Source organism: Schistocerca cancellata, chromosome 1 (assembly GCF_023864275.1).
Source record: "Schistocerca cancellata isolate TAMUIC-IGC-003103 chromosome 1, iqSchCanc2.1, whole genome shotgun sequence".
NCBI lineage: Eukaryota > Metazoa > Arthropoda > Insecta > Orthoptera > Acrididae > Schistocerca > Schistocerca cancellata.
The window spans coordinates 1,165,834,230-1,165,853,655 of NC_064626.1; the positions used below are offsets into that span (position 1 = coordinate 1,165,834,230).

A 19,426-nucleotide genomic window follows, 5' to 3' on the forward strand; every position below is an offset into this window, starting at 1 on the left:
TCAGGCTGGGCTAGCACTTGGATGGGTGACCATCCGGTCTCCCAAGCGCTGTTGGCAAGCGGGGTGCACTCAGTCCTTGTGAGGCAAACTGAGGAGCTGCTTGATTGAGAAGTAGCGGCTCCGGTCTCGTAAACTGACATACGGCCAGGAGAGCGGTGTGCTGACCACATGCCCCTCCATATCCGCATCCAGTGAAGCCTGTGGGGTGAGGATGACATGGCGGTCGGTCGGTACCGTTGGGCCTTCCAAGGCGTGTTCGGACGGAGTAAACCAAGCTGTTTAAATATCTATAGCACGATATTTTGTGCTGCTATGAATAAAATTTTTGTTTAATGTCCCGCAACCTTATTATGGAAAAGATTCTTCAGTAATCAATTGGTATTGTGTAGTACATGACAAGGAGAGAAGCGCCGATGACCGTGTAGATTGTTAATCAAGAACAGTCTCGAAGTACTGTTTTCTCGGGCTAAAGAATTTACACAGTAATACTTGAATTCATATCTTTCCTCGGATCAGTACTGACAAAGATGATGATATCGAAGAACTATCACAATACTGTCATCACGAAACCTCGGTAAGATAACGTATATCAGACGATTGTAAGAGGAAAATTTCGGTTGTATGGATTGTCCTCGTCGATTTTACCAAAACGGCCATGTAATGGCGATGAACTGTGAAGCATTTGTTTTTACTGTGGTTCTACTAGACGCTGGTCGAAATTCGCACCGTCCAACAAAATAACACCGCTACTACACTGTTATTAAATACTATCTAATGTGCTGCCAGTTGACTGAAATATTGTTAGCGGCGCTGAACCAACGTCATAGGACAATTAACAGGTCACTGCGCTTCAGACAACAAGAAGTGTTTCACAAGCTGAGTCAACGGCCCAGTAACGTCTTTACTGCATAACTGCACAGTTTCGTCAATAGTAACACTGCTCAATTATTTGTCGAAGTGAATGAAACCTACCTCCATTACAAATTAGTTGTTCCCAATTAGAATTCCTTCTTACGAGTTTTAGTTCATTACTACATTGTGACTAAAATGATTCATTGTTTTTTGACGTCTTACAGCTTTAAATGTATTATCTCCTCCCACTTGTACTAACAAGCAATGAAAAGAGCATATTTTAAAGTTTTGTTTATGTCATTGCAGGGAAACAGTAGCTTACAAAACGGCGGTTTATCATTTGCCTGTTACAAATATAAGAAGACTGATCCAGCTGCTACCGTGCTGGTTGCGTTCCGAAGACAGTACACTGGTATCGACTGTTCAAGGACACTGTTTGCCTCTGTAAAGAAAACTTCTCAGGACAACCAGACGTTGCAGTTGAAACAGTGGAAAGAGTCCGAGAGATGTTCCCTCGCAGTTTGAAGAAATCTAACAAGTCTTGCAAATCGCGAACTGGGAATTCCTCCGCAAAATGAATGGAATATTCTGCGCAAGCGATTATTTCACAAACAATACAGCTGCAACTTTGGCGGCCAAGCGGCCACACCATCACACGCGAATCTCGTGAACTTTTCCAGGAAGCAATGGAAGATAACAGATTTATCTCCTCCGCTGATACTCGTGTTCAATGACACGGCAACGTTCCTCGTAAACGCTATAGATATACTTTAAGGTCTCAGGAAGATTACATCATGATAACACACATATTTCGAAACTTGACTGTAAATTGCAACACATATCCAGGATCAAGTGTGGGCCGTGATAAGAATTTGTTTCTTATAAACCAGTATAAACCTAGATGACGTAGTTGCGTGGAGAAAACAGCGATTGGTTTACTTATATACCTGCACAGGCACGGTGACGACTCCAGCGAGCGACCAAATGGTATAAATTGCCCTGAAGATGACCCCACCGCGAGTTGAAACCGGTTGGCGACAAAATAAATAATGCGATTGTGACTGTCATTTTGAATAATTCAGTATAAATCTCTATAAAGGCAGAAAATTAATCAATGGGAGCTAGATACATCTAAAGAACCACTAGTTGTGGAGAGTTTCAAATGGAGGCTTAGGCAACGATTGCCTGAAACAGGAGGGAGAAATACAATCGAAGTCGAATGGGCCGCTTTGAGGAATATTGAAGGCAGCGGGAAATCAAATAGGCAAAGAGACAAAGCTCTGTAGAAATACTAGATGCTGAATTTAAGTGAAGAAACGAAAAAACATAAACATGCATTAAGCGACCAGTCAAAATGGAATGCATACGATTAAAAATGAAACTGACAGAAAGTGCTACCTTTGGAGAAAAGAGAAGCAAATAAATTAACAAACGACCGAGTTGATCCACCACGGTACACAAAACAGGTCAGAACACTGTTGCAGAAATAACGAAAAATCATGCGAAATTTAAACGAACGCAAAATCCCAAAGACTGGGTATCTTTTACAGAAGCTCGAAATTTATCACGGACTTCAAAGCGAGAAGCTTATAACAGTTTCCACAACGAAACCTTGTGTCGAAACCTGGCAGAAAATCAAAAGAGCTTCCGGTGGAATGTAAAGTATGCTAGCGGCAAGACACAATCAATTTCTACTCTCCGTGATAACAATGGAAATACTATCAACGACAGTGCTGCCAAAGCAGAGCTACGAAACACAGCCTTCCGAAATTCCTTCACCAAAGAAGTCGAAGTAAATATTCCAGAATTCGAGTCAACAACAACTGCCAACATGAATGGCTTAGAAGTAGATATAATCATAGCTAACACTTGGTTCAAGAATCATAAAAGAAGGTTGTATACATGGAAGAATCCTGGAGATACTAGAAGGTATCAGATAGATTATATAATGGTAAGACAGAGATTTAGGAACCAGGTTTTAAATTGTAAGACATTTCCAGGGGCAGATGTGAACTCTGACCACAATCTATTGATTATGAACTGTAGATTAAAACTGAAGAAACTGCAAAAAGGTGGGAAATTAAGGAGGTGGGACCTGGATAAACTGACTAAACCAGAGGTTGTACAGAGTTTCAGGGAGAGGATAAGGGAACAATTGGCAGAAATGGGGGAAAGAAGTACAGTAGAAGAAGAATGGGTAACTTTGAGGGATGAAGTAGTGAAGGCAGCAGAAGATCAAGTAGGTAAAAAGACGAGGTCTAGTAGCAATCCTTGGGTAACAGAAGATATATTGAATTTAATTGATGAAAGGAGAAAATATAAAAATGCAGTAAATGAAGCAGGCAAAAAGGAATACAAACGTCTCAAAAATGAGATCGACAGGAAGTGCAAAATGGCTAAGCAGGGATGGCTAGAGGACAAATGTAAGGCTGTAGAGGCTTATCTCACTAGGGGTAAGATAGATACTGCCTACAGGAAAATTAAAGAGACCTTTGCAGGGAAGAGAACCACTTGTATGAATATCAAGAGCTCAGATGGAAACCAAGTTCTAAGCAAAGAATGGAAAGCAGAAAGATGGACGGAATATATAGAGGGTCTATACAATGGCGATGTACTTGAGGACAATATTATGGAAATGGAAGAGGATGTAGATGAAGATGAATTGGAAGATACGATACTGCGTGAAGAGTTTGACAGATCACTGAAAGACCTGAGTCGAAGCAATGCCCCAGGAGTAGACAACAATCCATTAGAACTACTGACGGTCTTGGGAGAGCCAGTCGTGACAAAACTCTACCATCTGGTGAGCAAGATGTATGAGACAGGCGAAATACCCTCAGACTTCAAGAAGTATATAATAATTCCAATCCCAAAGAAAGCAGGTGTTGACAGATGCGAAAATTACCGAACTATCAGTTTAATAAGTCACAGCTGCAAAATACTATCACGAATTCTTTACAGACGAATGGAAAAACTGGTAGAAGCCGACCTCGGGGAAGATCACTTTGGATTCCGTAGAAATATTGGAACACGTGAGGCAATAATGACCTTACGACTTATCTTAGAAGAAGGCAAACCTACATTTCTAGCATTTGTAGACTCAGAGAAAGCTTTTGACAATGTTGACTGGAATACTTTCTTTCACATTCTAAAGGTGGCAGGGGTAAAATACAGGGAGCGAAAGGCTATTTACAATTTGTACAGAAAGCAGATGGCAGTTATAAGAGTCGAGGGACATGAAAGGGAAGCAGTGGTTGGGAAGGGAGTGAGACAGGGTTGTAGCCTACCCCCATGTTATTCAATCTGTATATTGAGCAAGCAGTAAAGGAAACAAAAGAAAAATTCGGAGTATGTATTAAAATCCATGGAGAAGAAATAAAAACTTTGAGGTTCGCCGATGACATTGTAATTCTGCCAGAGACAGCAAAGGACTTGGAAGAGCAGTTGAACGGAATGGACAGTGTCTTGAAAGAAGGATGTAAGATGAACATCAACAAAAGCAAAACGAGGATAATGGAATGTAGTCGAATTAAGTCGGGTGATGCTGAGGGAATTAGATTAGGAAATGAGACACTTAAAGTAGTAAAGGAGTTTTGCTATTTAGGGAGCAAAATAACTGATGATGGTCGAAGTAGAGAGGATATAAAATGTAGACTGGCAGTGGCAAGGAAAGCGTTTCTGAAGAAGGGAAATTTGTTAACATCGAGTATAGATTTAAGTGTCAGGAAGTCGTTGAAAGTATTTGTATGGAGTGTAGCCATGTATGGAAGTGAAACATGGACGATAAATAGTTTGGAGAAGAAGAGAATAGAAGCTTTCGAAATGTGGTGCTACAGAAGAATGCTGAAGATCAGATGGGTAGATCACATAACTAATGAGGAGGTGTTGACTAGGATTGGGGAGAAGAGAAGTTTGTGGCACAACTTGACTAGAAGAAGGGATTGGTTGGCAGGACATGTTATGAGGCATCAAGGGATCACCAATTTAGTATTCGAGGGCAGCGTGGAGGGTCAAAATCGTAGAAGGAGACCAAGAGATGAATACACTAAGCAGATTAAAAAGGATGTAGGTTGCAGTAGGTACTGGGAGATGAAGAAGCTTGCACAGGATAGAGTAGCATGGAGAGCTGCATCAAACCAGTCTCTGGACTGAAGACCACAACAACAACAACATACCCAGAGTCGTGAAGCAACATAAAGCACGTAATAAAAGCAAGTCTTCCGGTCCAGAATGTATACCAATTAGGTGCCATTCAGAGTATGCTCCATACTTAACAATCATATACAACCGCTCGTTCGAGGAAAGATCCTGACCCAAAGACTGAAAAACTGCACTGTCCTTACCAATATTCAAGGAAGGTAGTAGGAGTAATCCACTAAATTACAGGCCCACATCATTAACGTCGATATGCGACAGGATTTTGGAACACATATTGTGTTCGAACATTATGAATAACTTCGAAGAGAACGGTTTAGTGACACACAGTCAAGACGGATTTAGAAAACGTTGTTGTGGTAAAACACAATCAGCTCCTTACACATAGGAAGTGTCGAGTGCTATTGACAACGGATTTCAAATTGATTTTTCTAGATTTCCAGAAAGCATTTGACACTGTCCCTCACAAGCGGCTTGTAATCAGATTACGTGCTTATGGAATATCGTTTCACTTATGCGACTGGATTCGTGATTTCCCGTCACAGTTCGTAGCAATTGATGGAAAGTCATCGAGTAAAACAGAAGTGATTTCTGGCGTTCCCAAAGGTAGTGTTAGAGGCCCTCTGCTGTTTCTTATGTATATAAACGATTTAAACGAGTCAGGAGACAACCTGAGCAGCCGTCTTAGGTTGTTTGCAGATAATGCTGTCGTTTATCATCTAATTACGTCATCAGAAGATCAAAACAAATTGTAAAACGATTTAGAAAAGATGTATACATGGTGCGAAAATTGGCAATTGACTTTAAATAATGAAAAGTGTAAAGTCATCCACACGAGTACTAAAAGGAATTCATTAAACTACGGTTACACGATAAATCAATCAAATCTTAAGTTCGTAAATTCAGCTAAATACCTAGGAATTACAATTGAGAACAACTTATATAGGAAACAACGCATAGAAAATGTTTTGGGAAAGGTCAACCAAAGACTACGTCTTATTGGCAGAATACTTAGAAGATGCAATGATCTCCTAAAGAGACTGCCTACACTACGCTTGTGCTATCACTTTTGGAGTACTGCTGCGCGGTGTGCGATCCTTAGCAGATAGGATTAAGGGAATACTCGTACATCGAGAAAGTTCAAAGACGGGCAGCATGTTTTGTGCTATCGCGAAATAGGGGGGAGAGTGTCAAGGACTTGATACGGGATTTGGAGCGGACGTAACTAAAAGAAAGGCGTTTCTCGTGGCGGCGGGATCTTCACACGAAATTCCAATCACCAACGTTTTCCTCAGAATGCGAAAATATTTTGTTGGCACCGACGTACACTGGGAGAAACGATCATCACAATAAAATAAGGGAAATCAGAGGTCGTATGGATAGAAATATTCGTTCGTTTCTTCCGCCCGCTGTTCGGAATTGGGATAATAGAGAATTATAGTGAAGGTTGTTCGACGAACCCTTTGCCAGCCACTTACATGTGACTTTCAGGCTATCCATGTAGATGCAGATACAGATGAAAGTTATGTGGCCACTGTAATTGCACTAGCTGAAGCTAGAGTATTTTTGCAGTGTGATACTGAATTATTGGCCGTAACAGTCATTACTAGTATCTTCCGTTTCATATAACCTGCACAGATCTTATTTGTTTACGAAGTCCAATACTACATACGTTATTGTGTTACGCGGTGTAGATCATATATTCAGAAAAGATATTTTAAATGTAACCACACAAGCCAAAGCTAGTGAATAACTTTCACTTGAGCAGAATTTAGTGTGTTTTCCTCGAGAGAGAAATTAATTAACCCAGTTTTACGGTACGTTGATAATTTTTACTGTGGACCGTCTAACTACAACAGTGTGATACACAATTAGGCGGTCCAAATGTAAAAGTTAACATACCGTAATATTACACGCGACTGAGGACGGCAGGCCTACAAAAGTTGAAGGTAATTAATCCAAATAGTAATCAGAAGCTAATTATTACGTGCTGCCTTTGCCCATAATTCAAGAAAGCGCAGAGATATTGTATAAAGCCGGATCACATTTCTCTCTGACGCTAATGAAATATTTAATGCAATCCACAAAAGAAAGATATCTTAAAAGATAGATATCTTAATCTTCTAGTTCTGAAATAAATTAAAATAATACTAGAGGTCGGTTGAGCAAACCAGTTCTAAGCAAAGAAGAAAAGTGGAACAATTAAATAGAAGAGTTGTACAAAGGAAACGCAGAAATTATTTTGAAAAGGAAGTAAATGAAGATAAGCTGGGGGGTGTGAAGAATTTGACACAGCACTGAAAGACCTAAGTCGAAACAAGGCAGCTGGGGAACCACATTCCCCCAGAACTATTGACATCTTTAGCAGAACATTCAATAAAAGACTATGCACCTGGTACACAGTGTATATGAGACAGGCGAAATAGCAGCAGACTACGAGAATGTTAACTATTAGTTTGATAAATAAAGGATGCAAAGTACTAACACGCGTTATTTACAAAGGAATGGTAATATTGATAGAAGTTGATCTCGAGGTTCGGAGAAATGTAAGAACACGTTACGCAGTACCGAACCTTATGAGCCGGCCGGAGTGGCCGAGCGGTTCTAGGCGCTACAGTGTGGAACCGCGCGACCGCTATGGTCGCAGGTTCGAATCCTGCCTCGGGCATGGATGTGTGTGATGTCCTTAGGTTAGTTAGGTTTAAGTAGTTCTAAGTTCTAGGGGACTGATGACCGCAGCTGTTAAGTCCCATAGTGATCAGAGCCATTTGAACCAGTTTTTGAACCTTTGACCTATCTTATAAAACAGTATGAAGGAGGCTCATCCACATATTTATAGAATTTGTAGATTTGGAAAAACGTTTTGATCAAGTGGACTGGAATGCTCTTTGAAATCCTTAAGATAGCAGTGTAAGTAGGCTGTTTAGGTTTTTTATATTGGTAACGCCACGTAGCGCTCTGATGAAAATCACTGGCTGTGCTGTGTGCAGTCTGTGGCTAGTTTGCATTGTTGTCTGCCATTGTAGTGTTGGGCAGCTGGATGTTAATAGCGTGTAGCGTTGCGCAATTGGAGGTGAGCCCCTAGCAGTGGTGGATGTGGGGAGAGAAATGGCGGAATTTTGAAATTTGTAAGACTGGATGTCATGAACTGCTATATACATTATGACTTTTGAACACTATTGAGGTAAATACATTGTTTGTTCTCTATCAAAATCTTTCATTTTCTAACTATGCCTATTAGTAGTTAGTGCCTTCAGTAGTTTAAATCTTTTATTTAGCTGGCAGTAGTGGCGCTCGCTGTATTGCAGTAGTTTGAGTAACGAAGATTTTTGGTGAGGTAAGTGATTTGTGAAAGGTATAGGTTAATGTTAGTCAGGGCCATTCTTTTGTAGGGATTTTTGAAAGTCAGATTGCGTTGCGCTTAAAATATTGTGTGTCAGTTTAAACAGTCATGTATAATTGTTCTAAGGGACGTTACAGCAGGGATAAAATATGAGGAGAAAAACGTTATCTACAACTAGTTCAGAAACTAGTTGTAAGAGTCGATGAACATGTAGGGGAAGCATTTGTTGAGGAGGGAGTGAGAAACGGATGTAGCCTGTGGCCGACGTAATTAAATCTGTGCAAGGCGAAGTTAGTAAAGGAGATGGAGGAAAAGTTTCTTTAGGAAATTAAAGTTCAGGACGAATAAATAAAAATGTGGAAGTTAGCTGGCGAAACTTCAATTCCGTAAGAGACGGAAAAGAATATGAAAGTTCAGATAAAGGGAATGAACAATATGTTTCTAAGAGATTGTAAGATGAATGTAAATAACAGGAAAACAAGGATAGTGGACTGTAATCGAATAAAATCAGGCGATGATGAGGGAATTAGATCAGGAAACGAGGCACTACAAGTAGTAGATGAGTTTTGCTATTTGGGCAGCAAAATAACATACGATGGTCGAAGAAGAGACTTTATAAAATTCAGATTGGCAATAGCAAGAACAACAGTACTGAAAACATATATATGGTCACATCGAATGTAAATTTCAATATTACGAAATCTTTTATGGAGATATTTGTTTGAAGTGTAGCATTGTACGGAAGTGAAGTGTGGATGAACGAAAAAGAGTTTGGTCAACAAGAGAAGTGGCTTTTGAAATGTGGTGCTACGCAGAAGTGCTGAAGATTAGATGGGTGGATCGTATAAGTGATGGAGAGATGCTGAATCGAAATGGGAAGAAACTAAATTTGTGGAACAAGTTGGCTAAAAGAAGACATCAACTGATGGAACACTTGCTGAGGCATAAAGGAATAGTTAATCTGGTAATGGAGAGAAAAGGGGGAAGAGGGCAGGGTAAAATTGGGAGAGGGATACCAAGGTTTATAATCTACATGTATATCTACATCTACATTCGGCAAACCACTGTAAAGTGTACTGCAGGCGGTAGCAGCAATTACTTCGTCTCTTCCCCTTCCATTCACGTGTTGAGTTCGGCTCCAGCCTCTGTGGGCGCTGTAATTACACTAATCTTGTCCTCACAATCCCTATGTGAGCGATTCTTAGGTGGTTGTAGTGTATTCCTAGATTCATCATTTAAAGCTGGGTCTTCAAACTTTGCAAATAGGGGTTTCTCTGGATAGTTTGCGTCTGTCTTCACGAGTCTGCCAGATCAGTTTCTTCGGCATCTCTGTGACACTCTCCCTCGGGTCAAACAAACCTGTGACCATTCGTGCTGCCCTTCTGTGTATACGTTCAGTATCCCCTGTTAATCCTATTTGGTACGGGTCCCACACACCTGAGCGATACTCCAGAATGAGTCGCGCGAGTGACTTGTAAGCCATCTCCTTTGTAGACTGATTGTATTTCTCCAGTATTTTACCAATAAACGGAAGTCTGCCCCCCTGCTTTACCCACGGCTGAACCTATATGATCATTCCATTTCATACCCATATAAAGTGCTACACCCAGGTGTTGGACGAATCCAGCTGTGACTCACTGATACTATAGTCAGAAGATATTACATTATTTTTTAGTTTTGTGAAGTTCATAGTTTTAAATTTCCACAAATTTAAAGCAAGTTGCTAATCTTTGAACCAATTTCATGCCTTATCAAGTTCTAACAGAATATTTATGAAGCTCCTTTCGAGTAGTACTCCATTATAGGTAACTGCATCTGACGATGATATTCTGTGTCCTCTCTACCAAAAAATCCTCAAATCAGTTACAAATTTCACTTGATACTTCATATGATTGTACTTTCGATAATTAGCGTAGATATGGTACTGAATCAAATGCTTTTCGGAAATCAAGAAATACTCAATCTACCCGACTGCCTTGATCCAAAGCCTTCAGTATGTCATGTGAGAAAAGTATGAGTAGGATTCCGCAAGATCGATGCTGGTTGGCACGGATTAGGTCATTCAGCTCGAGATACCTCAATATGTTTGAGCTCAGGTTGCTCAGATGTGCAGGCTGAAGTGAATGTAGGGTTTAATAGTTACGCAGAGATGAATAGGGTTGCACAAAATAGACTAGCGTACAGACCTGCATTAAACCAGTATTCAGACTGACGACTGCAATCAAAATTTTAAAAAAAATCAGAAAAAGAGGTTGAAAAAAAACATAATGTGAATAGGACGGCCACAATATCAACTTGTATGGATTACTGTTCAACATTTACTTGTATATTCTTGTAGAATACTGGGAAATCCACTGATGGTGGAGCAACATTACAAAAACGTGTTAAAGAGAGAAAAATAATAAATTGTCTTTTGATCGAGGCACAATCCTTGAAACATATTTCAAGCAAACACAAATGCATATAGCGGGTTTTCATTCAAGGAAATCACCTCAAGGTGAATATTTCTGCTCCAAGACCCTCCGTTCACAGAAGGCGTCCCTTTTCTTCCAGTTATGCAAATGAGGCGCACAGTCGTCAAAATGACTGAAAATACAGTATTTTCATATAATTTAAAATAAGCCAAAGGTGATCGTTGAATAGACATGACAACAGAGCAGCCGCATTATCGTTAAATGACATTAAAATTTGATAAATAACGTTCTTAAGAGACTATTTTGTATAATATTATTCATGAGAGGTTATAAACATTTCAGAATGTCATCTGAGGGGAATTTATTATGATGGATCACATAATCGACAGCGATGAAGACAAAATTGACACGTAATCGCTCGTTGAAGTGTTCGTAGGAACTCCTGACTCAAGCGGTTCTGGAAACCTATAGGAGTCACCTGATAACCAATAATTCTTACAGTCTGTCGGTAGAGAACTTGATAGATGAAACATCCTGGCAGATTAAAACTGTTTGCCGGACCGGGACACGAACTCGGGACCTTTCCCTTTCGTGGGAAAGTGCTCTACCATCTGAGCTACCCAAGCACAGAGCACTTGCCCGCAAAATGCAAAGGTCGCGTGTTCGAGTCTCGGTTCTGCACACAGTTTTAATCTACCAGGAAGTTTCACATCAGCGCACACTCCGCTGTAGAGTGAAAATTTCATTCTGGAAACTTGATAGGTGTTGGGAAAATCTGAGAGATTAGAAAAGAAGTAGGTAGTATATTCGGTCTCTGTTCCTAGTGTAATAATGTTCTGCGCTACTTTTCACTCTTCTTAACATCACAGTTCACTTCCCACTATTTTGAAATGTTCTTTTTAATCATGAGAACATAACTACATGTTGAACATCTAATAAATATTTGTTGTTCGTTAGGTGCTGCAGGAGTCAAAACTGACATAAGAGTGCAAAGACGTTTCTTTTTTGTATTGAGTTCGGTGTAAGCAAAATAGAAAGTTCCAAGAAGGGTAGCATGTTTTGTATTATCGCGAAATAAGGGAGAGAGTGTCACTGAAATAATAGAGGGTTTGAGGTGGACGTCATTAAAACAAAGGCGTTTTTGGTTGCGGCGGAATCTTCTCACGAAATTTCAATCACCAACTTTCTCCTCCGAATGCGAAAATATTTTGTTGACGACGACCTAAAAAGGGAGAAACGATCATCATATTAAAATAAGGGAAAACAGAGTTCGCGCGAAAAGGTATAGATGTTCGTTTTTTCCGTACGAAGTACGAGACTGAAATAACAGAAAATTGTTGTGAAGGTGGTTCGATGAACCCTCTGCCAGGTACTTAAATGTGATTTGCAGAGTATCCATGTAGATGTCGATGTAGATATTCTATAGGATACACACATCACCAAGAGATTTGAATCACCCCTTTATTTCGAAATTCGTGGCACAGGAAACAAAAACTGGCTATGAGGTATGTATATACGAGTACAATCGTTTGGAATGTGTCCAGATGACAAAGAAAAGAAAAAAATCGTGTAGCGACAAAATCGTCTGTTTCCCATGGGGTTTCTCGCAGTTCTCCTGAGCAATGCCAGTACTTGGTGGAACGTGCCCTTGCTCAAAGATGGGCTTGATTCCTTCGTGGCACACCATCGATGAGATCAAGCCAGCCCTGATCCAAATTGAAATGGTAATTAACTCAAGACCCTAAGCTGTCGACAGGCGTAGACATACATCAACGGGGACAGTGTAATGGACAGGGGCACTACGAATTTAGCGTGTGGACATTAAGTTGGGAATGTGGGTCTCACGAGGAGCGTACAAGGGGTAAATCCCTGCAGTCGCACTGTCCTCTGTGCCCTCGGTGTCTCAGATGGATAGAGCGTCTGCCACGTAAGCAGGAGATCACGGGTTCGAGTCCCGGTCGGGACACACATTTTCAACTGTCCCCGTTGATGTATATCAACGCCTTTCGACAGCTTAGGATCTTGAATTAATTATCATTTCATTCTAAGAGAACTGCATGGTTACCGATGGTATCTGTTCTTTCGGACATATTCATACTAGTCCAAATTGTCTCAATCTTCAGTGGCGATTCTGCCTAAGTCGTGTGGAATATGTGGTCTTTGTCGACGGCAAAAACAATTCATTTTGGTTGATTCCACAAGTATTTGATTGGCTTCATGTCTTTGGAATAGGGAGGCTACCCCATTCCGGAGAACGGACGTAATCACGAGGACAGCACGGTGGGCACACGAGTTATCATCCATCAAATGGCTCTGAGCACTATGCGATTTAACTTCTGAGGTCATCAGTCGCCTAGAACTTAGAACTAATTAAAACTAACTAACCTAAGGACATCACACACATCCATGCCCGAGGCAGGATTCGAACCTGCGACCGTAGCGGTCACGCGGTTCCAGACTGAAGCGCCTTTAACCGCACGGCCACACCGGCCGGCTATCATCCATCAAGATGAAATGTCAACAAAATTTTAGCGAGATCTTCCCACTATCGGTTGTAGAATCTCATTCTTGTGCCGTAGAGCAGCAAGATTGCTCTCAACGACCGCGCGAGGTGTACGGTGGCCTCAAGTCATGCAAAGCCACCCTAGAACGTCACTCCACCACCTCCATATTGGACATGTAAGACACAGTGTTGGAGGCGTTCGAGGTGTCTCCGAACATTTTGTCTGCGATTATCACGGTGCAAACATATCAGAGTTTCGTCCGTAAATAACATCCGACGTCAACCTTGGGACCTCCATTCTGCGTAATTTCTTGCTCGTCTGTGACGAAGCGCATGGTGAATTGATGTACGACGTGATGCTCGACATGGTCGTTGGGAATGGCGATTCGCATCACGCTGTACTCTACTGACAGTTTGATGCAATACTGACGTCCTGCAGCGTCTTGAAAAGGCGAGTTCAGTTCTGGAGCACTCAACCCATGGTTCCTTTGATCAAAATCGTAGATATCAATCGTCCTGTACATCCATCGAACGTGAACGGCCTATGCAGTGTAAGTCCTCAACACTACCTGCCAATTGGAAGCGATTTCATGTCCGCACCACATCACGTTGACTCCGGTGAACACGTCAGACAACTTCCTGAGTTGAAAAGATTCTGCGCGTAAAGTGATGATGCGGGCCCGATCATTTGTCACGATTGTCCTTCGTGGAACGATGGCTGCTCGATCCACTGTTACACAGAAGTCTCTAACGCATTTCTTCTCGTGCTTTACTTTCAACTAAAATACTGCAGTCAATTCGAGTGCGGCGTTCTAGCCATAGATAACACTCATGGTAATTCTGTGTGTGCTTACAAACAACGTCAGGGGTGACCTTCCGATCGGTACAAAAAAATGATTCAAACGGCTCTGAGCACTATAGGACTCAACATCTGAGGTCATCAGTCCCCTAGAACTTAGAACTACTTAAACCTAACTAACCTAAGGACATCACACATATCCATGACCGAGGTAGGACTCGAACCTGCGACCGTAGGGGTCGCGCGGTTCCAGACTGAAGCGCCTAGAACCGCACGGCCACACCGGTAGGCGATCGGTACAGGAATATTCACAATCACTACGTTTACATGCGACCATCTTCCGAAACATGAAAACCGAATTTTGGAAAACGTTTTTCGCTATCGTGTTTACGTGTCAAGGACTGAAGCGGATTTGCTAGTCCAGTTAAATACGGCGCCTGGAAAACAACTGTTACAGTTTTTGATTTAGGCAGCACAGTCGCTATTTCTCTTCCATAAGAAGAGGTGTAAACAGCTTCAATCTAGTATTTCTACTTATCATCCACCGTACAAAAAGCTACTCCGTCCTTATTAGCAGAAAAATTTAAAAAACGAGACGAAACTTGACAACCCAAGCACATTTCAAAGCCGACTGCGTTTACTCGAGAGCGAAAATCGATTGAGGAATTGGAAACCGGCAACCAGAAGCGGATTTCCAGAATCGACTTTGAAGTGTTTACATGACCATCTGGAACCGGTATCGGGAAATCGGTTTACGAAATCCGGTTTTGAGAGCCCCTTATGAACAGCGTGAATAGCAACACGCATGTGCGGCATATCAGGGTGATGCGAAACTTCCGTTGATTATGTACATTTTGTTGTTTAAGTTTAGTATCTGCACAGAAACTGAACAATGGAAGCAGCTTTGAAAGATTATATCTTTGACTGCTGAAACATCTACCGAACAGCCAATGTTTACATGGCGTCCATATTGTGGTTATGGTGTTCTATATAATTCTCTCACTGTCTATGAAATCTGGGTGCGACTGGAAGAAAACCACGTCGTTCACCACCATTTACATGTATCTTTGTGCAAACGTTCACATTAGAGGGAACGGAAGACAACTAGAGATAAAGAACATAATCTATGAACCCTGTATTGTTGTTGTATTGTGGCCGAGCGGTTCTAGGCGCTACAGTCTGGAACCGCGCGACCGCTACGGTCGCAGGTTCGAATCCTGCCTCGGGCATGGATGTGTGTGATGTCCTTAGGTTAGTTAGGTTTAAGTACTAAGTCTAGGGGACTGATGACCTCAGAAGTTAAATCCCATAGTGCTCAGAGCCATTTGAACCATTTTGTTGTTGTATTGGCTGTAATAATCAGCACACAGAATGCAACACTATAATAATAAGGCTTTGATACTCAAAGAGGATTATTTTGGAAGGAGTGTACACTGTTTCTGCCGAAATATGCAAAATGGCAAAGGGAAAGAAGAATTTAGGTATCTGAAATGATACGCGCCCGTGAAATGCGTGGAGGCAGCGCACTTAACACGGAATTGCGGTTCCAGCTTTCCTTAGCATTATTCCAAAACTTTGCACATGCGTCGGTTGAAGTTTACGGCTGGCTTCTCATTACTATCGAGGAGGAAATTTTAAAGCAGAGTACTACCGACGACCACACAAGCTGAAGATGACTAGTAGTTACATTCTGGCTATTCACATCTGGAGACATTTACGCTAGTGATAGTTTCGAATTTCAATAGATGCTGTATGTCAAGTAGTTTCTGGTGCTTGTAGTGATAAATATGAAGCACTTACAGTTATTGCAATATGTATCAGAAAGATGCGTCAGTAAAATTTGAATGTGAAATATACGTATGAGTTTGCTTATGTTCTACAATATTGTAAAACAAAAGTAAACTGGTGCTTTTCGTTTATTATTATAATGTTGTTCTACCAAGAACCGACGGAAGATTCTGTTAATATACGTATGAGTTGTCACATAGGCTACTTGATAAAACGTGCTATACAGGGTTGGCAGAAACAGTCTGAAAATCTTGTAGGGATGTTAACGGTAGGTTGTGGTGAGAAATAACTCTTAGGGAAAAAATTCGATACGTTGCGCTGTTCCCGAGCTAGCTAACGTTGGCGTTATCCTGCCAGGCCGTTGCGAGCACTTCAGGTGGCCCGCCAATGTCGAAGTCGCCGAACAATGAGCAGTCTCGTGCTTTACCATATAAGCAGTGGTTCCAAACAGGTGGTCCGCGGACCCCCAGGGGTCCGCGAGCTATGCCAGAGGGGTCCGCAAGATGCTATTAGAATAAACAAGTATATTAAATATATTTCGTATTATAACGTATTTTTAGTTTCGGCCGCTTCCTGCAAGAGCAGAGCTTTAGCGAACGCTAACTTCTGCGTCTAACGTCTTCCTAGAGCCAACTGACCCTAGCACATTCTAGCGCAAAACTAGATTTAGATAGATGCAAATAGTTCTGCTGTATGCCGTTAGACTACTCGCGCTGCCTCTTTGCAGCTGACAACTGACAGTCACTTTGCACAGAAACTCGCATTTCAGACGACAATCGGCCATTATTAATTTATTTCCAGTGCTTTCACAGAGCGTATTGTTTACATATTCAAGATTCTGTATTAAAACAGTAGTGTTTGTAAAGCGTTGTTTTTTGCGGAAGCTACAGTTCGCGTAGTTAAAAATGGACCGTTGGTTAAAAGGTGGTTCGTTAAAACGGCCTTCTCAGTCTCTTGAACCAAACCCAACTGGAAAGGGTCCCATACAGACGAACAGTACTCTAAGATTGGATGAAGCAATTTCCTTTGCTGAAGAACTGCATTGCTTCAGGAGTCTACCAATAAACCACAGTCTAGAGTTCGCCTTACTCGTTACTTGTGTAATCTGATCGTTCCATTTGAGATCATTTCGAATAGTCACGCCCAGATATTTGACAGATGTTACCGCTTCCAAAGACTGGGCATTTATTTTTTACTCGTACATTAATGGGGATTTTCGCTTTGTTATACGCAGCAGGTTACGCTTTCTAATATTGGGAGATAACTGCCAGTCATTACACTGCGCATTTATTTTCTTCAAATCCTCATTGATTTGTTCACAGCCGTGCGGGGTAGCTGCGCGTTCTGAGGCGCCTTCTCATCCCCGTCGGAGGTTCGAGTCCTCCCTCGGGCATGGGTGTGTGTGTTGTCCTTAGCATAAGTTAGATTAAGTAATCTTAGGGACCGATGACCTCAGCAGTTTGGTCCCATAAGACTTTACGACAAATTTCCAAATTTTCCAATTTGTTCACAGCTTTCGTATGATAGTACTTTCCTGTAGGCTACAGCATCATCGGCAAACGGTCTAGTGCAGCTGTCAATACCATCAACCAGATCGTTTATGTAAATAGTAAAAAGCAGCGGAACAGCGGACCAGCGGACCAGGATACACCTGAGGTTACGCTTGCTTCTGTTGAAGCCTCCCAATACTGCTCTCTGCCTGTTAGAAAACTTTCTATCCAACTGCGTATGTCATGGGATAGACCGTAAGCGCGCACTTTTTGGAGCAAGCGACAGTGCGAAACTGAGTCGAACGCCTTTCGAAAGTCGAGGAATATGGCCTCAATCTGGGAGCTGGTATCTAGAGCTTGTTGTATATCATGCACAAAGAGGGCCAGAAGTGTCTCGCATGACCACTGTTTCCTAAAACCATGCTGGTTTCTGCAGATGAGCTTCTCAGAGTCTAGAAAGGTCATTATGTCTGAACACAAAATACGTTCCATGATTTTACAACATGCCACACTATGGTTAGGTCCTGGAGGACTGCAAGAATGTGTGTTCCTTTTTTTTCTCAGCTGGTTCCTTTATCCAAGCGCTGTATACCTGGGATCACACAATTTAAATGGCTCTGAGCACTATAGGACTCAACATCTGAGGTCATCAGTCCCCTAGAACTTAGAACTACTTAAACCTAACTAACCTAAGGACATCACACATATCCATGACCGAGGATTCGAACCTGCGACCGTAAGGGTCGCGCGGTTCCAGACTGAAGCACCTAGAACCGCTCGGCCACACCAGCCGGCATCGCACACAATTTACGTGGATGACTCCATCGTGTTGGGTATAATGGCACAGCAACTCATTTTAGATAGTGATACAAAAAGTCAGGCAGAGTTGAAACTAAAATGGACCAGTTTTAAATATGGCTGTTACTCAGCAGCCGTATACTAATTTCCATATTAGATTATACAGCCAACCGGTTGAAAATAACTTTTTGGTACATTGACCTAGGTTTCGACACCTACGAAGGATGTCTTCATCGGAATGAAATTTTGATAAACCGTAAAATGACATTGCGAAGAAGCAATGTGCCAGAACTTAGAGCAGCTATGCTCAAGTCAAAAATAAAATAAAAAGGTTCAATCTTTCCCACGTGTGTCTAGCTGGGAACAACATCATTAGGTCTGATGTTGTTCCTAGCTAGGCATAGTGGCAAAGGCTGGAACGTTTTAATTTACTTTTGACTTGACCATAGTTGCTCTAAATTCTGACCATTGCTTCTTCGCAATGTAATTTTACGGTTTATTAAAATTTCATTCCTATGAAGACACCCTTAGTAGGTATCGAAACTTAGATCAATGTACCAAACAGTTACTTGCAACCGGTTGGCGGTATAATCCTATGTTGAAACTAGAATGGACGTTTATTTAGGCTATCTATGGTTTGAGAAGGGGCATAGCCCGAAACCGATCACCGACTATATAAACATCCATTTTAGTTGCAGCCCCTTCTTTTTTGCATCATAGTATAATTAACAGTCAGTTATTTTGTATTTTCTATAAATACTGTGCACCCATTCCAAAAGGAGTGTACTTATGAAAGAAAGAACAAGCGACTACGTAGATTCCTTTGTGAGCAGTATTACCTTTATGAGGGGGATGCAGCACTCAAGAAAATCCTCTGCGTTGAATGTGTCAGCACACCAGAAAGCCTTCTCTAGTCGGGACCCTTTAACTGATACCATTCACTGTTGGGTGCTACGATGCAGCCCGAAAATATTTTCTTCTTAACACTTACACACACACGCAATAACTGAAACAACACAACGGCGATCTTTCTCAATCGCCTATCCTGGGGCCGATGTTTCGGCCTCACCAGTTTGACATTTTGCATGTACTGCGTTATGATCCATTGGTTCGCATCCGTTGCAGTGAATTCTTGATGTCGAAGAAAGTACCATCAGATGTACCGGTGACGTTGCTTCGGGAGGACGCAGCTGGGGCGCGTTGCGGCGATTTCGTTCCTCCCTCAAGACGCGCATCTATCGCGAACGACGATGACGTAGACGGTACGCGGCAGAGACGCGGCAG

General features: G+C 41.7%; 1 protein-coding gene across 1 annotated transcript in view; it reads right to left on the reverse strand.

The window, feature by feature from the left end:
* The window catches only part of LOC126163219 (crossover junction endonuclease EME1), a 219,609-nt gene extending 200,534 nt beyond the window's left edge, over window positions 1-19,075 (reverse strand). Inside the window, exon 1 of the mRNA XM_049920166.1 lies at window positions 18,982-19,075. The gene's annotated coding sequence lies outside the window, so the exon portion shown is untranslated. The remainder of the gene's footprint in view (window positions 1-18,981) is intronic.
* Between the last annotated feature and the right edge of the window lie 351 nt (window positions 19,076-19,426).